Below are 22,629 nucleotides of genomic sequence, written 5' to 3'. Positions count from 1 at the left end.
GACCACAATGCTATACAATTAGAGATAAATAAAAAATATGAACAAAAACATAAAAGGCAAAGATATGGAGATTGAACAACATAATACTCAAAAAGTATTTGGTAATAAAGCAAATAATGGGTGACATAAAATAAAATAACTCCTTGAGAAAATCTAGGATAACACAACATATCAAAACCTTTGCGACACAGAAAAAGTATTAATCATAGCCAACTTATAGCACTTCAGCACACACTTGAAAAAAGAGGAGAAATTCACAATCAACACCCTAACACAACACCTTCAAAACTGGTATAAGGAAAACAACACAACCTGCCCCATAAAAGAAGGAAAGAAAGCCCAAGGATTAAGCAGAAATAAATGATATGGTGGGGAGCTATGCAGGGGTTACGATGAGATAAAAATAATTAAGAGAACAAGCTAGTTCTCTGAAAGGATTACCAAAATAGACAATTGGCAAACTTAACAACAGATAAAACAAACAGACAAAAGATTCTAAAATCCAAATTAAGAGATGAAAAGGATAAAATTGCAACAGATCCAAATGAAATAAAAAGTGTGTGCATAAGTAAGTGTGGTGAAGAAGGCTGATGGTGCCCGGCTATCGAGACCTATAGCGTCTGGGGACTTAAAGGCTTGAAAGTAAACAAGCGGCCATCTAGCCCAGAGCAACAAAGCCCACATGGAAGCAGCACACCAACATGTGTGATCATGAAGGGCCAAAGGGACCAGGCTTCAAACACCAAAGGCGGGGAGAAAAGTCATATCCTTGTCAATGAGGGTGGCGCGTGATGGAGACCCAATGCCCATCTCTAGACAACTGGACATACCTTGCAGAGGGGTAGTGGGGAGATGAGTCTCTTAGGGTACAGTATAGCAATAATGAAAACCACAACCTTCCTCTAGTTCTTAAACGTTTCCTCCCCCCAACCACCAGGACCCAAATTTTGCCTTGCAGACCTGGTTAGACCAGATGACGCACAGTGGTACAGATGGGAATTGGAAACGCAGAAATCTAGGACAGAAGAACCTCTCGGGACCAGGGGTGACAGTGACGATACCAGGAGGGAAAGGGGATGTAGTAAGGGGGAATGGATCACAGGGAGCCACATATAACCTCCTCTCTGGGGGACGGGCAGCAGCGGGGTGGGTGAAGGGAGACGCCGGACAGTGTAATATAAGATACAATAATAATTTATAAATTATTAAGGGTGCATGGGGGAAAGGGGAGGAGGAAGGGAAGGGGAGGGGGGGGGGGGAAAGGAAAATGAGCGGATTCCTGGAACCCAAGAGGCAAGCGAATTTTGGGAATAATGAGGGCAACAAATGTATAGATGTGCTTTACACAATTGATCTATGTATTGTGATGAATTGGATGAGCCCCAATAAATTGATTAAAAAAAAAGAATAATAACACGCCACTATGAAAAATGTTTTCAAAAATCTAGAAGAAATGGAGCAATACCTAAATGTGCATCACCCATTCAAATTAATGCAGACAGTTATTGAAAAAAATCAACAGACTTATAACAAAAGATGAAATAGAACAGATCATTAAGACTCTACCAACCAAGAAAAGTCCTAAACCAGATGGGTTTACAGGAGAATTTCACCAAGTATTCAGAGATCTGACACCAATAGTACCCTGGTTCCCCGAAAATAAGACAGTGCCTTATATTATTTTTTGCTCCCAAAGATCTGCTAGGTCTTATTTTCAGGGGATATCTTCTTTTTCTATGAAGAAGAATACAGTACACATTTATTGTTGAATAACAAAAAAGGAAATTTATTATCTGTATACGGTACGGTAGTAGTTGTCATCACAAACCAGCATAACCAGACAAACTGTGAATCCTACAGTTTCAAGAATTTCTTGTTACTACCATTATTTTCATGTACAACAATCTATGGTACATCTACTCATTTATTCAATGACAGTCATGTCATCATCTTCTGGAACATCATCATAACAATCCAAACCCTTATTTTCAGGGAGGTCTTATTTTCTGGGGATTCCTTATATTTCAGCGAGAGGCAAAACTGCAAGTAAGTCTTATTTTCGGGGGATGTCTTACTTTTGGGAAAACAGGGTACACAAACTCTTCCAGAACATAGAAAAGACAACAATCACCCAAACTCATTTTATGAAGCCAACATAATACTTATACCCAAACCAGGCAAAAACCCAACAAAGATATTAAAGATGAATATTCCTCATGAACATAGATTCTAAATTTTTCACCAAATTTGTGGCCAATAGAATTCACATAATATCAAAAAATAATTCATAATGATCAAGTGGGATTCATTCCAGGAATGCATGGATGGTTCAATACTCAAAAAATAATCAATCTAATCTACCACATAAGCAAAACAAAGAATAAAAAAGATACAATCATATCAATAGATGGATAAAAAGAATTTGACAATATTAATATCTATTTTGATCAAAACACTCAAAATATGAATAGAAGGGAAATTCCTCCAAATAATAAAAGCCATATAGAAAATATAAACAGCCAACATTACGCTAGAAATATTTCTAGGGACAAGCTAGAAATATTTCCACAGAGAACAGGGGCCAAACAAGGATGTCCCCTATCACCACTCTTATTCAATATTGTGCTGGAAGTTTTAGCTAAAGCAATCAGACAACAGACAAGAGCCAAGGGAATACAAATAGGCAAAGAAGTGAAGCTCCCAGTATTTGCAGATGATATGATCCTACCTATTAAAAACCCAAAATTTTCCACAAAAAGCTAACTGGAAACACTCAAGAAATTCAACAAAGGAGCAGAATACAAAATTAGTAACCAGAAAATAATCAGATATCTGTATATCTTTGAAGAGAGCTACAAAACAGAAGACATGCACAGAGAAAATTGCAGACTATTACTACAAGAAAACAAAAAATGTCTACATAAAGAATATCCTATGCTTATTGATAGGCAGATTTAACATTGTGAAAATGCCAGTGCTATCTAAAACCACCTACATGTTTTGAGAATGATGAGGACAATTAATGTACAAATGTGCTTTACGCAATTGATGTATGTATGGATGGTGATAAGAGTTGTGTGAGCCCCTAATAAAATGATTTTTAAAAATAGAGATAAAAAAAACCCACAGACACAACACAATCCAAATCCCAAATACGTTCTTTAAAGAAATGGAAAAACTAATTACCAATTTCATATATTTAGGCAAAAAACTCAGAATAAGCAAAGAACTTCTTAAAAAGGATAACCTAGTAGGAGGCCTAGCACTACCTGACTTAAAATCCTACTACATGTCCACAGATGTCAAAACAGCCTAAAGGCGATTTATCTTTGACAAAGGCCCCACAAATATTCAGTGGGCAAAGACAGCCTCTTCAAAATTTGTGTTGGACAAATTGGATTTCTATAGGTAACAGAATGAAACAAGACCCACTTATCACCCCATGCACAAAACATAACTCAAGATCAACCAAAGCCCTAAGGGTCCTATTACAGGCCATGTATAGCCTACCAAGTATAATGAAGGAGGCACACACATGGGAAGACAAGCTAGATGAGTGGGACATGCTGAAATCATATCACTTATGTACATCGAAAGGCATCATGAGGAGAGTAAAATGAGAGCCCACAAATTGGGGTGAGGGGGAATAAGTACAATGTATAGGGCAAGGGTTTAATTTCACTGTACTCTGCAACAGACCAATAAGAAATTAACAACTTTACAACAGCTCAATAAGAAAATAACAAACCACCCAATTAAGAAATTGGTAAAAGACAAGAACAGACAGTTCACCAAAATAGGAGTACAAATGATTAACAAACACATGAAAAAATGTTAACAATCACGAGCCATTAGGAAGGTGCAAATTAAAACTTCAATGAGGTTCCACTGTACACCTACAATGCTAGCCAAATTTAAGAAAATAGAAAATAACAAATGGTAAAGAGGACATAGTGATATTGGAACCTGTATACACTATTGGAGGACTTTAAATACATACAACCCCTATGGGAAAAGATGCAGTAATACAGCAACTGGAAATTGAAATTTCATACTATCTATCAAAACCACTATTAGGTATATGCCCCAAGAAAATAAGAGACACAACATGAATGCATGTATGCTCTCCCCTGTTTATAGCAGCGTATTTCACAAGAGAAAGAAATGGGAAGCAGCCCAAATGCCCAAGAGTAGAGGAATGGATAAAGAAACTATGATGATACATACACACAATGGAATACTATACATCCCTCAAAAACAATGACGAAAGCATGGAACACCAAATGGCATGGAAGGACCTGGCAACTTTTATGCAGAATAAAGCTAGTCAATCACAAAAGGACAAATATTGCATGATTCCACTGCTATAAGGAGAAGCACCAATTAAATAAATCTGAGGAAGTAAATCCCAAACAAAAAGGTAGAAAGTCTATCTCCCAGCCACGAACTGTCCATCACCCTCCTTATGTGCACTTCATAAGAACCACCTCGGAATAGGAGGTCTCACAATGGCTAGGTCACTCCTTCAAGAATCAGGGGGTGGGGGGATCACAGTGGGAGGCATGGGGGGGACAGGAATTGGATACCATTCACTTGATGCTATACAACATTGCAACATATCAGTAGGCCCTCCACAGGAGTGAGAGGAGAACGTTACTGGAAAATCAAGTTAAGACCAGGGCAAAGGAACATCTACATTTCAGAAAAGGCACTAATACCTCTCTTGGTGGGTATATGGTGGGTAAATGGGGAGAGCAACCTTACATCAGGAAGAGATACTAAATAATTATAGGGAACCTAAAGGGAGAGTACCTGGGTTTTATGTTTTTGAGTAGATGCAACAAATATGTTTCTACACAATCCTTAATGAACCATGCCATGAACTAAGCACTAGAATGACCTTTGACCAAGACCTTACAGGCAACATAGCATCCTCCAAGTACCACACCAGGGACTCAACATAGAAGCCTGACTGAATAAACTGGGCACTACCTCAAAACTACCACTTCCTTTGGATTTAGGACTGAAAGACTCTGATGGGAGAGGAAGCAAGGGATGTCATCCCAAGGCTGTGGGAATGGAGGTCCTTGGACCTTGGGTGGGAGTCCTGGCTCAGTGGGTATGTAATGAAAGGGGACTCAGAACCACCTCAACGCTTCTCTTGCATGAATTTGAGAGGCTTCAATCTCATAGGCAAGGCTTTACACTTGTAAGAAATGATAAAGGAAATGTTCCCCTATCACCAAACCCCATGATTAGTGTAAATTGATTTCGAACGGTTAAAAAACAATCTCTACAAAGCAACAACTGATGGATTGCAGCTCACAGCTGGACTATACTCACATAACGCCACATATCAACAGTAATTACAATCCCAAGACACATATCAACAGCAACTACAGTCCCAATCCCAATCCCAATTGGATAAATTATGGATTTTATACCCCAGGTAATGATTAACAAAATTTTTCTCTTTTGTTTGCGTTTCTTTATGTGTGTATATGTTTCCTGCCTTTTGTTTGTTTGCTTTTGTTTTTTGTTGTTGTGCTTGTTGGTTTTGGTTTTTGTCATAATACAACCCCTTAAATAAACCAGGATCATTCATAAGCCATGGTAAAGCAGATGGATTCTGGGCTTCCACTTACTTCTAGTCCCAAATCCAAAAAGAGTTAGTTCTTATAATGTGGCCCTGCTCGATTCTCCCCTTCATGAAGAGGTCATTGAAGATAAGGGTGCTAGAGCAAAGCCTAGTGAAGAAAATAGATGGCGCCCAGCTATTCATTAGAATAAGGGTGGGAGCCTTAACATCTTGTATTTAAACAAGCAGCCATCTAAGTGAGGATCAACTAAGTACACGTTGAAAAAGCACACCAGACTGTGTGATCCAAGGTGACAATAACAAAATCCAAATATGATAAAGAGGAAAGTATCAGAGCTTAAATGTGAACAACCAATTTGTAGAAGGCTGTGGTGGACAGTGGAAACCCAAAATCCATCTACTGATTAAGCCTCTGGCACATCTCCTCCAGCCACAGGAAAGGGACTCGAACAACATTATCATATAAAAATTATTGTGATTTTGACTATGGTGGATCTTTTCATGGAATAATATGGTAATTGATCGGCGAGCTCCCTCTTAACTAACTGGCTTTAGGCTCAAGTTTTTCCTACAACAGAAATTTCTTCTCTGGTTTTTTAAATATTTGCAATGGTCTTTCCCTTCTTACTCTTTATTTTTATTCTGTCCTTTTTTCTTGTCGTTTTATTGTGATTTTTTTCCTTGTGTCTGTTGGTTTTCCCAGTTTGTGAAGCACACATAATTGGATGCAGAGAAACAATAATTGATATAATGGTTTATCAGGGATGTGAGGGGAGGGAGTTGGGGAGCAAACAATCATGTGGGAGCAGGGGGGAAACATTAGTACTGGTTTGGGGGTGTATATTCAACTCTTTTTAAAGCAAATTAATTATGGAAGTGTATGATATGTGAATGCTTTTTAAAGAAAACTACAAAATATCAAAGAAAGAAAAAAAGAAATTAAGATTGACCAGTGGTTACCATGGGTAAAGGAGGAAAAGTTGGTGCTTAAGGAGCAATGAGTTTATGTTAATAGTGGTGAATAATTTGGAAAAGGATGTCAATAATGCTGGTACAACATGAAGAATATAATCAATATAAAGCACTGAAGTATAGACGTAAAGCTTATCAATTGGAGAATGCTCTATTGTTTATATATTTCCCCCAATTAAAAATATTACAAGAATAACAATGAGTACAAAGAAGAAGAAAATGTTCTGGAATTGATTATTATCCAACTCTTCTTGGAATGATTAAATTATTGAATTGTATAACATGTGGATTAAGTATCAATAAGGCTGTTTTTTTAATTCTACTATGACATCAGTCAGAAATTAATACAACATGCAATCAAGATGCATTAATAATTCTTGATGATTGGAATGTAAAAATTTGAGACCAAGAGGAAGGTACAGTAGTTGGAAAATAGGGTCTTGGTGATAGAAATGACGCTCATCTCCTGTCCCCCAATTCAAACACAATTTAATCCTGAACAAATAGCCAATCAAATTTTACAAATAGTAAAAGAAAGAAAAAGGAAATGATAACTTTAAAGTTACTAACAAGTAACAATAAAAAGTTCAAATAAAATATAACAAATTCATCAAGGATATTATGAAAAATGATCAAATGACAACATGCGATGTCTGTCCATTAAAAAAGAACTTCAAATTTATGCTTAAACTTCAAATTCCTGTTTAAGTTCAATAAAATTATCTTTTGTTTCTTCTTTTTGTCTTATAATGCCTTTTTAGAAATAATGTACCTCTCTTGTAAGCTATCTCTTAATAGACACCATACTATCTTTGTGTGTGTGTGTGTGTATGTATGTGTGTGCACCTGTGTATGTGTGTATGTATGTGTATGTGTGTGTGCGTGTTTGTATGTATGTGTGTATGTATGTATGTGTGTGTATGTGTGTGTGTGTATGTATGTGTGTATGTGTGTGTGTGGTGTGTGTGTGTAGAAAAGGTTGATCATTTTTTGGTAATACCCTTCAGAAATCTCCGTTGTTTTACTCGTGCTTCATTAAGTTATTTGTTAGCATTGTGATCCTTGGGGGATCGTGCTTATGCATTGAGCTGCTAACCACAAGGTCAACAGTTTGGAACTAGCAGCTGCTCAGAGGAAGAACGATGAGACTTTCTACTCCCATAAAGAATTATAGTCAAAACAAGTACAAAAACCCCAATAGATAGTTCCAGGTCTGTGTGCTGACGCTTGTGCATGTTTTCTGATCGAGTCTGAGGAGGTGGAAAGCCCTGTATCCCAAGTGAGAGTCTTTTTTTCACGATTCCTTGGGGACTTGGTTACTTTGCTCCCCCTGCTGCCTTGTTGCATGGGGCAGACTGGTCAAACTTTCCACAGTGTCTCCAGTGCTGTCCCCATAGCGCTATGGATCAGTGAGGGAATGTCATGTCTCATGGTGGGGCCGGCCCTATGGACCTTTCTGGGCATTGGCTACTCTGAGAAGGGATAGTTCCTGAATGCTTCCTCCCCCGACTCCCATGACCCAGTTCTACCTTACAAATCTGGCTAGACCAGAGAACACACATGGGTACGGATAAGAGCTTTTGTCAGTACAGTTAATTTTTTTTGTGCCATAGGTTTAATGATTGTTCGGATTTTCTCTTTCTTTGGTTTTTTTTAAATCATTTTACTGGGGGCTCATACAACTCTTATCACAATCCATATGTCCATCAATTGTATGTCAAGCACATTTGTACATTTGTTGCCATCATCATTCTCAAAAATTTGCTTTCTACTTGAGCCCTTGGTATCAGCTCTTCATTTTTGCCCCTCCCTCCCTGCTCCCCCCTTCCTCATGAACCCTTGATCAATCATAAATTATTATTATTTTGTCATAGCTTACACTCTCGACATCTCCCTTCACCCACTTTTCTGTTGTCCATCCTCCAGAGAGGAGGTTATATGTAGATCCTTGTCATCAGTTCCCACATTCTACCCCACCCTCCCTCCACCCTCCCAGTATCGCCACTCACAACACTGGTCCTGAAGGGATCATCCGCCCTGGATTCCCTGTATTTCCAGTTCCTATCTGTACCAGTGTACATCCTCTGATCAAGCTGGATTTGTGAGGTAGAATTGGGATCATGATAATGGGGGTGGGCGGGGAAGAAGCATTTAGGAACTAGAGGAAAGCTGTATGTTTCATCGTTGCTACACTGCACCGTGACTGGCTCATCTCCTCCCCGTGACCCTTCCGTAAGAAGATGTCCAGTTACCTATAGATGGGCTTTGGGTCTCCACTCCGCACTCCACCTCATTAACAATGATATGATATTTTGTTCTTTGAGGGCTGTATCTGATCCCTTCGACACCTCGTGATCACACAGGCTGGTTTTTCAAAGGAGAAGGACTGGACTGAGTTCAGAAGAATATGAGAGAGTCATTCTTTCTTGTGTAGCAATAATATTCGAATCATAAGCTTTAGTAAAGAAAAACTTTACAACAGACTGTTTGGTTGTATTTGTTATGACTCTTCACTAGCTGAAAGCAGAGGAGCTGTTTTGGGGTACCATTAACAATTTCCTTATCTTTTGATTATAGCTTCAATATGACAGGAGAAGCTACCGGTACACCCTCCCCAACAATTAAATCATCTATAAACCTTCAACTCAAGGGCAAGGAGTTCTTTCTTCTATTAAATATTTCTGCTTGAAAAATCTAGAGTTGTTTGTATTTTTTTTACATTGACCTTTAGCTAATAAAACGTTAATGATCATTTTCTTTGGTAAGTACATGAAAACGCTCACGATTATTAATATAACTTCTTTTTCCAAGAATGGCTTATCCTGGCTTACTGTTGCAGGTTCATAGTGAGTATATTTTCTCTGAATAAATGATCATAGTTTACATTAATATAAACATCAATTATGACAACAAAAAATGTCCAGTAAAAAGCAAAGCTCATACTCAGAAGGAAGCTTAGATTTTTATATATATTCTTTGAGCCACAAAGTCCGGGAAATTTCTTTTATAAACAGCACAGCTGTCATTATGTCTCATGAATTCTTTGGCTGCTTCAGTTTAGACTTATGGGTGGGGAAATTCAAAGGCATTTGGTACTATTGCCTTCCCCAAACAATTAAATAAAACTAATAAATAAAAAGCAGACATGTAAAGAAAGGTAATATCTGCTTTTTCTTTCATCAAAAAGAGAAAATCACTGTATAGTTTCATTATTGTCTTGACATGATTATAAAGACCTGTTCAATGAATGTTGAGAAAAGTGTGCCCATTTTTCCCTTGTCTGCTTTAATAACAGGAGAGTAAATTTTGGCTGTTAACAAGTCTTTGGGGATTTTGCTGACTTCAGGCAGCAACCTTTCATGAATGCTGTCTTCAATGTAATTATTATGAAATGCCTCTGCTATCACCTCCTGTCCAAACCAGCTGTTGTTGAGACAATGCTGAGCTTTCAGGTACATCAAATATGTAAAGCATAACTGGGATCCAAGGGCAATGGTATTAGGAAGGCAATTGCTGCACAAATTGTAGTGCTATATCAAGGGTATAAATTTATTTTATAGCTGTTTGCATGTTTCTTAGATCTTTTAAATGTGATGCCCTGTGAGAGTTTAGTGATATTAAGCATCTTTATATTTAAAAGTCCCCAAATGTTATATCATAAACATCATGCAATACTGTAGTTATAACCATAAATTTAATTTGACAATTAAATAGTCAAGTTTAACAGAGCAGTGTCAAGTACAAATTACAAATGTTCATTTTAGTTTTCTAAATTGCTAATTCATTAAGCAGCATGGAAAAGCTTGGGAAACCAACATTGGAAGGAGGAATAGATAGGGATTTCTGACCTTCTCCCTTCTTCCAGAATTGATGTAGCTTGTTATATCAACATGCACCTTTTAAGAGCTTAAAGGGAAAATAATGTAAAGAAAACTTGAGGGAAATAATTAGATAACTATTGAAGTGAAACAATTAGATTTGCACCTGCAGAGCATTTACAGCAAGACGATTTCATTTTCCTCAGAAAAGTGTTTCCTAGATTTTGTTTTCTAATTTGTGAGAATAGCACATTCGCATTTACAGAGCAAATGCTCACCACCCCAGTTTCCAAGTGTGAGTTTATCTCCCTTTCATGGTTACACATCTTGAAAGTGCCTGCTTTTTGGCTGCCTCCTTTCCTTACTATCCCACCCCCACAAAAGCGCTATGACCTGGCTGTTTTTTCTCATTACTCCCGTTTGCACTTATTACCAAAGGTCACCTCTTACAAAATGTAAGGAGGGTGTATCAATCCACTTCTACTCTATCCTCTGTGAAATCTTAATCATACACTTCCCTCAAATACCTTGCTTTTAACTGAGCTTTTGATGCTATACTATTCTATTTTTTTAAATCATTGTATCGGGGGCTCGTACAATTCTTATCACAATCCACAATTCTTATCACAATACATACATCCATTGTGTCAAGCACATATGTACATTTGTTGCCGTCATCATTCTCAAAACATTTGCCTTCTTCTTGAGCCCTTAATATCGGTTCCTCATTTACCCCCTCCCTTCCCATTCCTCCCTCCCTCATAAACCCTTCATAATTCATAAATTATTATTATTTTGTCATATGCTACACTGTCCACATCTCCCCCTGCCTTCTTCTCTGCTGTCCGTCCCCCAGGGAGGAGGCTATATGTAGATTCTTGTAATCAGTTTCCCCTTTCCAACCCACATTCCCTCCACACTCCAGGCATAGCCACTCTCACCACTGGTCCTGGAAGGGTCATATGTCCTGGATTCCCTGTGTTTCCAGTTGCTATCTGAACCAATGTACATCCTCTGGTCTATCTAGATTTGTAAGGTAGAATTGGGATCATGATAGTGATGGAGAGGAAGCATTTAAGAACTAGAGGAAAGTTATATGTTTCATCATTGCTGCCCTGCACCCTGACTGGCTCATCTCCTCCCCACAACCCTTCAGTAAGTGGGTGTCCAGTTGCCTACCAATGGGCTTTGAGTCCCCACTCCACACTCCTCTTCATTTACAATGATATGATTTTTTGTTCCTTGATGCTTGATACCTGATCCCTTCGACAGCTCGTGGTCACACAGGCTGGTGTGCTTCTTCCATGTGGGCTTTGTTGCTTCTGAACTAGATGGCCGCTTGTTTATCTTTAAGCCTTTAAGACCCCAGATGCTATATCTTTTGATAGTCGGGCACCATCAGCTTTCTTCAACACATTTGCTTATGCACACATTTTTCTTCAGCAATCATGTCGCACTATTCTATTTTTTTATTTGTTTTTTGTTTTTTATAACATGAATAATGATTTGCAGATATTGAACTGTTACACTTTAATTCTCTTAAGTCATAATTTCTCAAAGCCTTTTCTGAAGAAATATGAGAACAAAAATTATTAAAAACATAGACTTTTGTTCATCAGTTTAAATTTTTTTTCTGGACCACTTTTCTAAGACAGTATTGTTACTTTGTCAAGAAAGAGCATTTTCTTAGTGGATTAACTCTTCTTTGAGGTAATAGAATTGGAACTAGATGACTAGACTAAATACATTTATGTATAAATTGTTGTACTGGTCCATGTTCTGCTGTGTATTTTCTAAACAATGACAAAAGTAACTTATTTCTTTTTTCTTTTTTAAATATGGAATGCTTCACAAATTTGTATGTCATCCCTGTGCAGGGGCCATGCTAATCTTCTCTGTATCATTCCAATGTTAGTATATGTGCTGCCAAAGCAAGGACAGTAACTTATTTCTAAAAATCAGTTTTTATTGAAACCTAGAAGCACCCCCCAACACACCAATGCATTATCATCTTTATGACTCCAACACATAGTGACAGTCTATAGGGTTTCCGAAGCTGTAAATATCTATGCAGGCAGTTAGGCTCATCTTTCTCCCATAAACACCTAGTAGGATTGGCCTGCCAAACTTTGGTTATCTGTCCACTACCTACCTGACAGCACCACCAGGGCTCTTTATACTTAATTTTATATAATCCTTAGATTGGCCCGTACTTAGCTCAGACCTGTTCAATGAAAGTTCTATATTTTTAAGTATGTTCTATAATTCCCAGAGATGGTTCTCTTAAATTTTCTAGGATGCAAATATCACATTATGACTCACAGATCTTGTTCAGTCCCTCCTGGAACCATTTTATTATATGCAAATATGATTATTATCGATGCACATTTTTCAAAATTAATTATTTTATTATATAATATGTATAGATACATGATAGATAGATAAATGATGATAGATAGATAGACAGATATATGATAGATAGATAGATAGATAGATAGATAGATAGATAGATAGATGATAGATAGATAGATAGATAGATAGATAGATAGATAGATAGATATAGAAAGAATTACAAAGAACAGGAAAGAGTTCAGAATATGGTCATATAAAGGTACATGGGATCTCCTGAGGAACTGACAGTGTTTTATTATTTTATTGGGCAGGTAAGATATTTAGTATTACACCACTGCTGCTGCCTCTACTAATAGTACTGTACCATGACTACCTCTATGCAAACTATGAAAAGTATTACACCTATTGTGGTTCCCACATCCAAAACCAAACCCACTGCCACAGAGCCAATTCTGACTTACAGCATCCCAACAGGACAGGGTGGAACTTCCTCTGTGGGTTAGAGAGACCTAAAGACTAGGATAGGTTTGCCCTTGTGGGTTTCCAAAACTGTAACTCCTTACAGAAATAGAAATCCTCCTCTCTCCCCTGCAGAATGGCTAGTATTTTGAACTACTGACCTTGAAGTTAGCAGGTCAAAGTGTAAGCCAGTATGTTACTAGGGCTCTGTGTCTATAGGCCACACAGGACTATGTATACAGAACAATAAGTTTCAATAGCAATAAAGAAAAAGCAGGGAAAGAAAGAAGAAATGGAGAAATTAAAAAGGAGAAAGGAAGTAATTGCAGTATGAAGCGTATCACTAATTCTTTTTACTTAGTTGTTATAAATGTCTACATTTACATCTCTTCACTAGCAATTATTTACAAATAAACTCTGACAAAGCTCTGTAGCTTCTTTTCTGTACAGATACCAACTATTTAGTAACCCAAGATTCTTCCAGCTTCTTGGCAAACATACTCGGCAATATTTTAGCTCTATTATTTAAATATACATAAGCCTGACTGAATGCAAAGTAAAGGCACATTTTTTCATTTCCAAGAAAAACATTCTATGTAATTTTGCCTTACAGTTTTATGTTTTCAATAATATGAAGATATTGAGAGTTTATTTAACTATAGTTTCCATATATATGATTTAGAATTTACATGTTTCTAAGAGAAAAAAATTTCTAGTCAGAGCCAGAATTAGTACTATGTATATATTATACTTAAAATTTACACATTTTATAAATTTTATCTCTGTTATAGGTAGCTGGAGTCCACATAGTATGATCTAAGTTTTTCCAAGAACATTAAAACATTTTTTTCTAAAAATATGTCAGTGACTTAATTGAATAAAACATTATTAGTTTTAATTGCAAATGTCCATAGTCTAAATTATCTTAATCTGAGAATTAAAAGCAGGGAAGTGAATCCAGGGAAGTATATATACATATAGAGAGATCAAATTAAATCAAGAAAATGGCTCACAAATTAAGACAAAATGGCTTACACAATTGTGAGTTAAACAACAACAATTAAAAACAGTAATAAAATAAATGTTACTGTCATCAAGTTAAATCTATGAGGCAGGAAGCAGACTGGAAGCCTCTGCTAATTCAAGGGGTTTGTAGGGTTTGCAAATGCAAAATCCGCATGTCAGACCAGGACCAGATATGTCTGTAGGTTTACATTCCAAGAACCAAAGGTCAGAAGATTGTGAAATTGTGCAGTCAGGACAGAGAACACACTTTGCCAGATTTTCTATTTATATACTACAAGCAGGCTCCACCCACAAGGACACCCCCCTTTAACATAATTCACTGTGTATGCCAGATGCCAAATAGAAAGTGATTACATTGTGTCTGTCAAACTACTGAGAATCATAGCTTAGAAAACTGACACATAATATTAACTGTCACATGAATCACTCAGAGGTGAGTAAAATTTCATACCATCATGTTAATTACTATCATTATTAAATGTGAACTGCAACCTAATATGTGCCAAATACTGTGCCAAACTTTGATCCGCAGTCTATTTCCTGACAATAAATTTCACAAAATAGGAGTTACAATTTTTTGTTTTAGAGGAAACATTGAGGTACAGAGACATTGTTACCTGTTCTCATGCTGAGAATAAGTAGAATGTAAAATGTTAATAAGTTCTGGTTGGTTTCAATGCCTAATATCTTTAGGGAAGTAGAACAAAGGGGAAGAAATACCTTTTGACATGATATAGGCCTAAATTTGAAGCCATGATGAGAAACCTAAGTTGCATCAAAAATTTTGTTCCTGGAAAAATTGACTGAAATCAGCCGACCAACAAATAAATAAGCAAGGCTTGAGTAGTAGAGTATAAAGGTGGTTTTAAAAAAAGAATAGAGTTTTGTCTACATGCAATTCTAGCTATGAAAATTGCAAGGAATTTTAATAATATTTTCCCCAATTAAGCCAATTCTGTTGAATGCATACTCTTTCTGCATGGTCCTGTTGTGATAATGCAGAGTTCACACACTCCTCTCATTTTATATTCTCAAAGAGGCTTTAAACTTTTTAACTCATTTACCTTTGCCAAACTCCACTGAAGGGGAAATATTTAAAAAATAAATGCAGTTATGTTTTGTTTTTTTTTAAAAAGGGGTAAAAGGCTAGTCTGCTCATCTCATACTGTGTCTATTTATTCTATTCAGGGATACAGCATCCTATTAAATGTCCTCTTTTGATAAAACCTCAGCTACTTGATTTTTTCTCCATGGGCAATTGCATGATATCATTTTGATCTCCACTTGAACCTCATTTTGCTTTATGTTGCCACTGGCTTTTCATCTGTGCTATTTTCCTCTGGCTCCATTTTGTATTTCCAATTGCATTTGGTTCAAATCTCTGAAGGAATTTCAGTTGAGTCATTTACAGATCATGCCGCCAGCCCTGCTCAGTGGACTGGTATTGCTGGGTCACTTGAAAGCCTTTCTAACCCTTATGTTTAGTGCACTGACATTTCGGTCAACTGACTGGTAGCTACTACCATGACAGATGTGGGAGTACGTGACAACTGGGCCTATGTCTGCGTGATCAAATACCTCTCATTTTGGACCGAGAAACACAATGTCTGAAAAGGAAAAAAAATGTCTAGTAACACAAATCTTTTCAACATGTGCTTTCATGTTGAAGTATCCTTAAATTCCATAAAACAGTGCTCTGTAATATCACAAAATAACCTCTATCCACGGTGAAGCCAACAACAGAGAAGGTCATGTATTCACTCTGCACAAAAGGGTTTGATATTTTTTTCAGTTTAATTCATCTTTATGGAGATCCCGGACATTCAACTCATAGCACCACATATGTGTGATCCTGGGATAAATGCAAAACACTAACCAAAAACCAGTTACTCTGGAAGTTACTCTGGCACCATTCTGAGCATGATGACACCAACTGTTTCTCATCAGAGTTTTCATGACTAATTTATTTTTTATTAAATCATTTTATTGGGGGCTCACACAACTCTTATCACAATCCATACATGCATCCATCCATCATGTCAAGCACATTTGTACATTTGTTGCCATCATCATTCTCAAAACATTTGCTTTCTACATGAGCCCTTGGTATCAGCTCCTCATTTTCCCCTCCCTCCCCGTTCCCTCCTCCCTTATGAACCCTTGATGGTTTATAAATTATTATTTCATCATATCTTACACTGTCTGACATCTTCCTTCACTCACTTTTCTGTTATCCATTCCCCAGGTAGGAGGTTATATGTAGATCCTTGTAATCAGTTCCCCCTTTCTACTCCACCTTCCCTCCACCCTCCAGTATCACCACTCTCACCACTGGTCCTGAAGGGATCATCTGTCCTGGATTCCCTGTGTTTGCAGTTCCTATCTGTACTAGTGTGTATCCTCTGGTCCAGCTGGATTTGTAAGGTAGAATTGGGAACATGCTAGTAGCAGGGGGGAAGCATTTAAGAACTAGAGGAAAGTTGTATGTTTCATCATTGCTACCCTGCTCCCTGACTGGCTAGTTTCCTCCGTGTGACCCTTCAATAAGGGAATGTCCATTTGCCTACAGATGGGCTTTGGGTCCCCAGTCTGCACTCCCCCTCATTCACAATGACATGATTTTTTGTTCTTTGATGCCCTAATACCTGATCCCTTCAACACCTGTGATTACACAGGCTGGTGTGCTTCTTCCATGTAGGCACAACTAATTTTTAAAGAGCTGATCACTAATCCTTTCTCCCAAGGTATCACTGAGTGGGTTAGGACTACCAACCACTTGCACTGCCCTAAAAGCCCTTAGTAAAGTGCAAAAAGCTTCACAGTAAGCAGTTGTAGAATGTAATTCTTTTTAGGGGCCATCAATTTAGTCTCAACTCGTAGAGACACCCCAGGAAGAACAGAGTGAACCACTGTGCAGGTCTGCAACGTGCCCCTGTTTGAGCATATTTTTGCAACCCTGTGTCCAACCATCCAATCCAGGGCCCTCTCGTTTGTGCTGACCCTCTACTTTATCAAGCAGGATGTTCTACACCAGATGGGTTGTTCCTGACAACATGCCCAAAGTACGTGAGATGAAGTCTCTCCATTCTTGCTTCAGAGTAGTCTTGCTTTACCTTTTCCCAAGACATCTTTGTTTGTTCTTTTGGTAGTCAGGTGCATCTTAGTCCTCAAAGTAATCTCTTTGCTTTTCAACACTTTAAAGAGTTCTGATACAGAAGATTTACCCAAAGCAGAGTCATTTGATCTCTTGACTGCTGCTTCCATGGGCACTGATTGGGGATCCAAGCCAAACAAAAGTTTTGACAACTTCAATAATTTCTCCAGTTATCATGACTTTACCAACTGGTCACATTGTGAAGGTTTTGGTAGTCTTTACACTGAGTTGTAATCCATAATGAAGGCTGTGATCTTTGATCTTCATCATCCAGCGCTTCAAAAATCAAAACCACAGTCACTGCCATCAAGTTGACACCAACATATATTGACCTTACAAGACAAGGTAGAATCGCCCTGGGTTTCTGAGACTGGCACTCTGTATGGGAGTAGAAAGCCTCATCTTTCTCCCTAGGAGTGAACCATTTAGCAGCTTAATGAATAATCACTCAGGTATCAAAGCTCCTAAAAGTATTCCAAGTCCTCCTCATTTTCAGCAAGCAAGGTTCTGTCATCTTCTGATCACAGGTTGTTAATAAGCTTTTCTCTGGCCCTAATGCCACCTTTTTATTCATATAATCAAGTTTCCCTGATTATTTTCTCAGAATACAGATTGGATAAATATGAGGAGAGGGTAGAATCCTGGCACACCCTTTTCCTGATTTTTTTAAAAAACATTTTATTAGGGGCTCGTACAACTGTTATTGCAATCCACACACACATCAATTGTGTAAAGCGCATTTGTACATCATTCCTGATTTTGAACAACACAGTATCCCCATGTTTTCTTCACATAACTGCCTTGTGATCAATGTAGAAGTTCCACAGAAGCACAATGAAGTGTTTCACAATTCTCAATTTTCTCAAGGCTATCGACAGTTTGTTATTGTCCTCATAAGTAAACAGCTTTCTGGTATTGTCTACTTTCAGTCAAGATCCATCTGACATTAGCAATAATATACCTTGCCTGTCAGCAGACAGATCTGGAACTATTTATAGGGTTGTTTGTGTTTTTATTTATTTATTTTTCTTCTTTCTCTTTTTCCTTTCTTTTTTCTCATGTCTATCCATATAGGATAGGCAGGATATTGATCCCAAGTAGATAACCACAGGGCTGAGGACTGCGGGGGTATGTGGCACAATAGGAGGCTGGAGAAAGGGAGGGAGGAGCCAACCAACCCAGGGGCAAGGGAACAATAACAATAAGAGATCTAAAATCAATGGCGAGGAGGGTGTAGAATGCCTGGTGGGATTTGATCAAGTGCAATGTAGCCAAGAGAAAGTACTAAGAGTTGAATGAAGGTCAAACATGATAGTAGGACAGGAGGAAAGTAAAAAGAAATAGAGAGAACTAGGAGGCAAAAGACACTTATAGAGGTATAAATATAGTGATGCACATAGATAAATCTATTAATATATAATGATAGGGATATAAGTCTATGTATATATATTTAAATGTTAATTGTTAAGGTAGCAGAAGGGCATTGGGTTTCTACTCAAGTACTCCCTCAATGCAAAAACACTTTGCTCTAATAATCTGGCATTCTGTGATGCTCACCTTCTTGACACAATCGCTGAAGTCAAAATGGGTGCATAAGAAAATGATGTGAAGAAAGCTGATGATGCCTGGTTATTAAAAGATATAGCATCTGTGGTCTTAAAGCCTTGAAGTTAAACAAGCGGCCATCTAGCAGGGAAACAACAAAGAAGCACACCAGCCTCTACGATCACAAGGTATCAGGGATCAGAAAACTCCAAAAAAACAACCATTGATGCAAATGATTGGGGTCGAAGTGGAGACCCAAAGCCCATCTGTAGACAATTGTACATCCTCTCAGAGAAGGGTCACAAGGAAAGAAGGAGACAGTCAGGGTGCAGGACGGCAGCAATGGAACATACATTTGAGCTCTGGACACACAGAATCCAGTAAAGATAAACCCCTCAGGAACAGTAATGAGAGTAGCAATACCACAAGGGTAGGGGGAAGGGATAGAGGAAGGGGGAGAAACGGGGAACTGACTATAATGATAAAAGTATAACCCACCCATCCCCCACCCTCTCCCCAGGAGGGTGAACAACAGTAACATGAGCAAAGGGAAACAGTGGGCAGTGTAATATATGAAATAATAATAAATTATAATTTATCAGGGGTCCATTGGGGGGAAAGATGCTATTGCCAAGGTTTCAAACAGAAAGAAAATATTCTGAACATGATGATGGAAACATATGTACATATGTGCTTGATACAATGGATGTATGGATTGTTATGAGAGCTGTAAGAACCCCAAATAAAATGATTTTTTAAACTTAAAGTAAATTATATATATAACTTGTTCCATGGTCTCTTCTGAATCTGGCCTGAACCGTTTTGCAGACCATGTTGTTGTTAGGTGCCATTGAGACAGTTGCAACCCATAGCAACCTTAGGTATAATAGAATGAAATACCAATGGTCCTACACAATGCTTTTGGTTTTTTAATAAATCATGTTATTGGAGGCTCATTCAACTCTTATCACAATCCATCCATCCATACATCCATTGTGTCAAGCACACTTGTACATCTGTTGGCATCATCATTTTCAAAACATTTTCTTTCTCCTTAGCCCTTTAGTATCAAGTGGTCATATTTCCCCCTCCCTCTCCCACTCTTCCTCCCTCATGAACCCTTGATAATTTATAAATTATTATTATTTTTTCATGTCTTAAACTGACCGATGTCTCCCTTCACCCACTTCTCTGTTGTCCATCCCCCTGGGAGGGGGTTATAAGATATATCATTGTGATTGGTTCCCCCTTTCTCCCCCGACCTTTCCCTTACCCTCCTGGTATGGCTACTCTCAATATTGGCCTGAGGGACTTACCTGTCCTGGATTCCCTGTGTTTCCCCTCTTGTCTGTACCTATGTACATGCTCTGGTTTAGCCAGATTTATAAAGTAGAATTGGGGTCATGATAGTGGCTGGGAGGAAGCCTTAAAGAACTAGAGGAAAGTTTTAAGATTCATCGGTGCTATACTGAACCCTGACTAGCTTGTCTCCTCCCTGAGACCCTTCTGTAAGGTGATGTCCAACTGCCTACAGATGGACTTTGGGTCCCCACTCCACACCCCCCCTCATTCACAATGATATGATTTTTTGTTCTGGGTCTTTGATGCCTGATACCTGATCCCTTTGACACCTCGTGATCACACAGGCTGGTGTGCTTCTTCCATGTGGGCTTTGTTGCTACTGAGCTAGATGGCTGCTTGTTTAATCTGTAAGCCTTTAAGACCCCAGATGGTATATCTTTTGATAGCCAGGCACCATCAGCTTTCTTCACCACATTTGCTTATTCACCCGCTTTGTCTTCAGTGATTATCTGGAAGGTGAGCATCACTGACTGCTTGATTATTAGAGTGAAGTGTTCTTGCATTGAGGGAGTACTTGAGTAGAGGGCCAATGCCCATCTGCTACCTTCATACTAAACCTATAAATATATGTACATGGATCTATTTCCCCATAGTCACATATAAATATATTTACATATGTACATACCTGTATTTAGACCTCTATAAATGCCCTTTGCCTCCTAGTTCTTTCCTCTAATTCCTTTTACTTTTCCCCACTATCATGTTCAGCTTTCATTTGGGTTTCAGTAATTCCTCTTGGTTACATTGCTCTTGAACAAGCCCTACCAGGCCTCCTACACCCTCCTCACCATTGATTTTAGATCACTTATTGTTCCCTTGTCCCTGGGGTTTTTAACACCCACTTCCTTTCCCCAACCTCCCCTCTCCCATGTTCCACCCGGAACTGTCAGTCCCATTGTGTTCTCTTCCAGATTGTTTATCCTGCCTATCTTATCTAGATAGACATGCACAGATAATAATATGCACACAAAAAACTACAGAGCAAAACAAAGCAACAAAAGAAAAGAAAACAACAACAACAAAACTAACACCCCAAAAAAGAAAAGCCTATAAATAGTTCAAGGTCTGTCTGTTGACCTTTACAAGTGTTTTCAAGTTGAGTGGGTTGGGGTGCCATACCCTGGACACACAGTCTATTTTTGGTTTTCCCCAGGGACTTCATTGCTCTGATCCCCTGGCTTTTCTGTAGCAACACCCTTTGTGTTTTTCATTTGTGTGGTGGGAATCAGTTCAGGCACTATTCCTGAACTGTGTTTCCAATGTTGTCCCCCATAGCTCTATGGGTCACTGAGGGATGTGGCATCTCATGGTGGGGCCATCCCTGTGGTCCTCTCTTCACATTGGCTGCCCTCAGCAGCAATACCGTCGTCAGGGTGTGGTGGGCCAGGAAGTGCTCCACTCTCTCTCTCCCCCTTCCTTTGCTCCTGTGTGCGCTAATCAGACATGCCCCTCTCCCTGAGCAATAGCTTCAGTGCTGTTCTTTGAAGTGAATTCCTTTGAGGGGATAAAGAAGGGGACTGTCAATGTAGTTGGGATTGGGGCCTGCCCCTCAGACCTCTCTATTTGTTCCCTGCTCCCTACTTCATGCCAGTACATTGCATTCATGTCTTTGAGCACCAGATTGACGTCTGGTCCCTCTTTCCCTGGTGGCCATTTTGCTCCTCCTCTGTCTCCTACACAATTCTTAAATTGTTACTATGCCTGAGTCCATTGTTGCAGCCACCATGTTAATCCATCATCTTGACTGCCATCCTGTTTTTCCTTGCCCTTCTACTTTACCAAATTTGATGTCCTTCTCCATGGACTAGTCTCTCCAGACAACAAGTTCAAAGTATGTAAAATGAAGTCTTCAAATCCTTGTCTCTAAAAAGTAGTCTGGCCATACATCTAAGACAGTTAGATTTGTCCTTTTAGCAGTCTATGGACTGCTAAATATTAAATATTCTTTTCCGGAACTACAATTCAAATGAATCAACTCCTATTCAGCCTTCCCAATTCAATGTCCAAATTTCCCACACATGTGAGGCAATTGAAAAATCCATGACTTGAGTTAGGTTGTTAATAATCTTCCTCCAATTTTAGTAAACATCTTTCCGATATTGTCTGCTTTCAGGCAAGATCCACCTGACAGGATGGATCTTGTTCCTTGTCCTCGCCTGCTGGATGAGGCCTTAATCCATTGCAGCTTCTTGTGAATGTGCTGCTGTAATAATTGTTGGATGATATTGAGCAAAATTTTACTTGTATGTGATATTAATGATATTGTTCTATGATTTGAGCATTTATTCAGCTCACCTTTCTTTGGAATGTGTATAAATATGGATCTCTTCCAGTCAGTTGGC

General features: G+C 38.4%; 1 non-coding gene across 1 annotated transcript; it reads right to left on the bottom strand.

Annotated features, from left to right (window-relative positions):
- Positions 1 to 12,221: 12,221 nt before the first annotated feature.
- On the bottom strand, positions 12,222 to 12,324 carry LOC115872412. The gene has a single exon (XR_004047818.1). It is a non-coding gene; the product is annotated as a U6 spliceosomal RNA (small nuclear RNA).
- Between the last annotated feature and the right edge of the window lie 10,305 nt (positions 12,325 to 22,629).

Source organism: Echinops telfairi, unplaced genomic scaffold (assembly GCF_000313985.2).
Source record: "Echinops telfairi isolate 266 unplaced genomic scaffold, ASM31398v2 ScPeMD7_7424;HRSCAF=8462, whole genome shotgun sequence".
NCBI lineage: Eukaryota > Metazoa > Chordata > Mammalia > Afrosoricida > Tenrecidae > Echinops > Echinops telfairi.
This window is presented reverse-complemented; position numbering and strand designations above follow the sequence as displayed.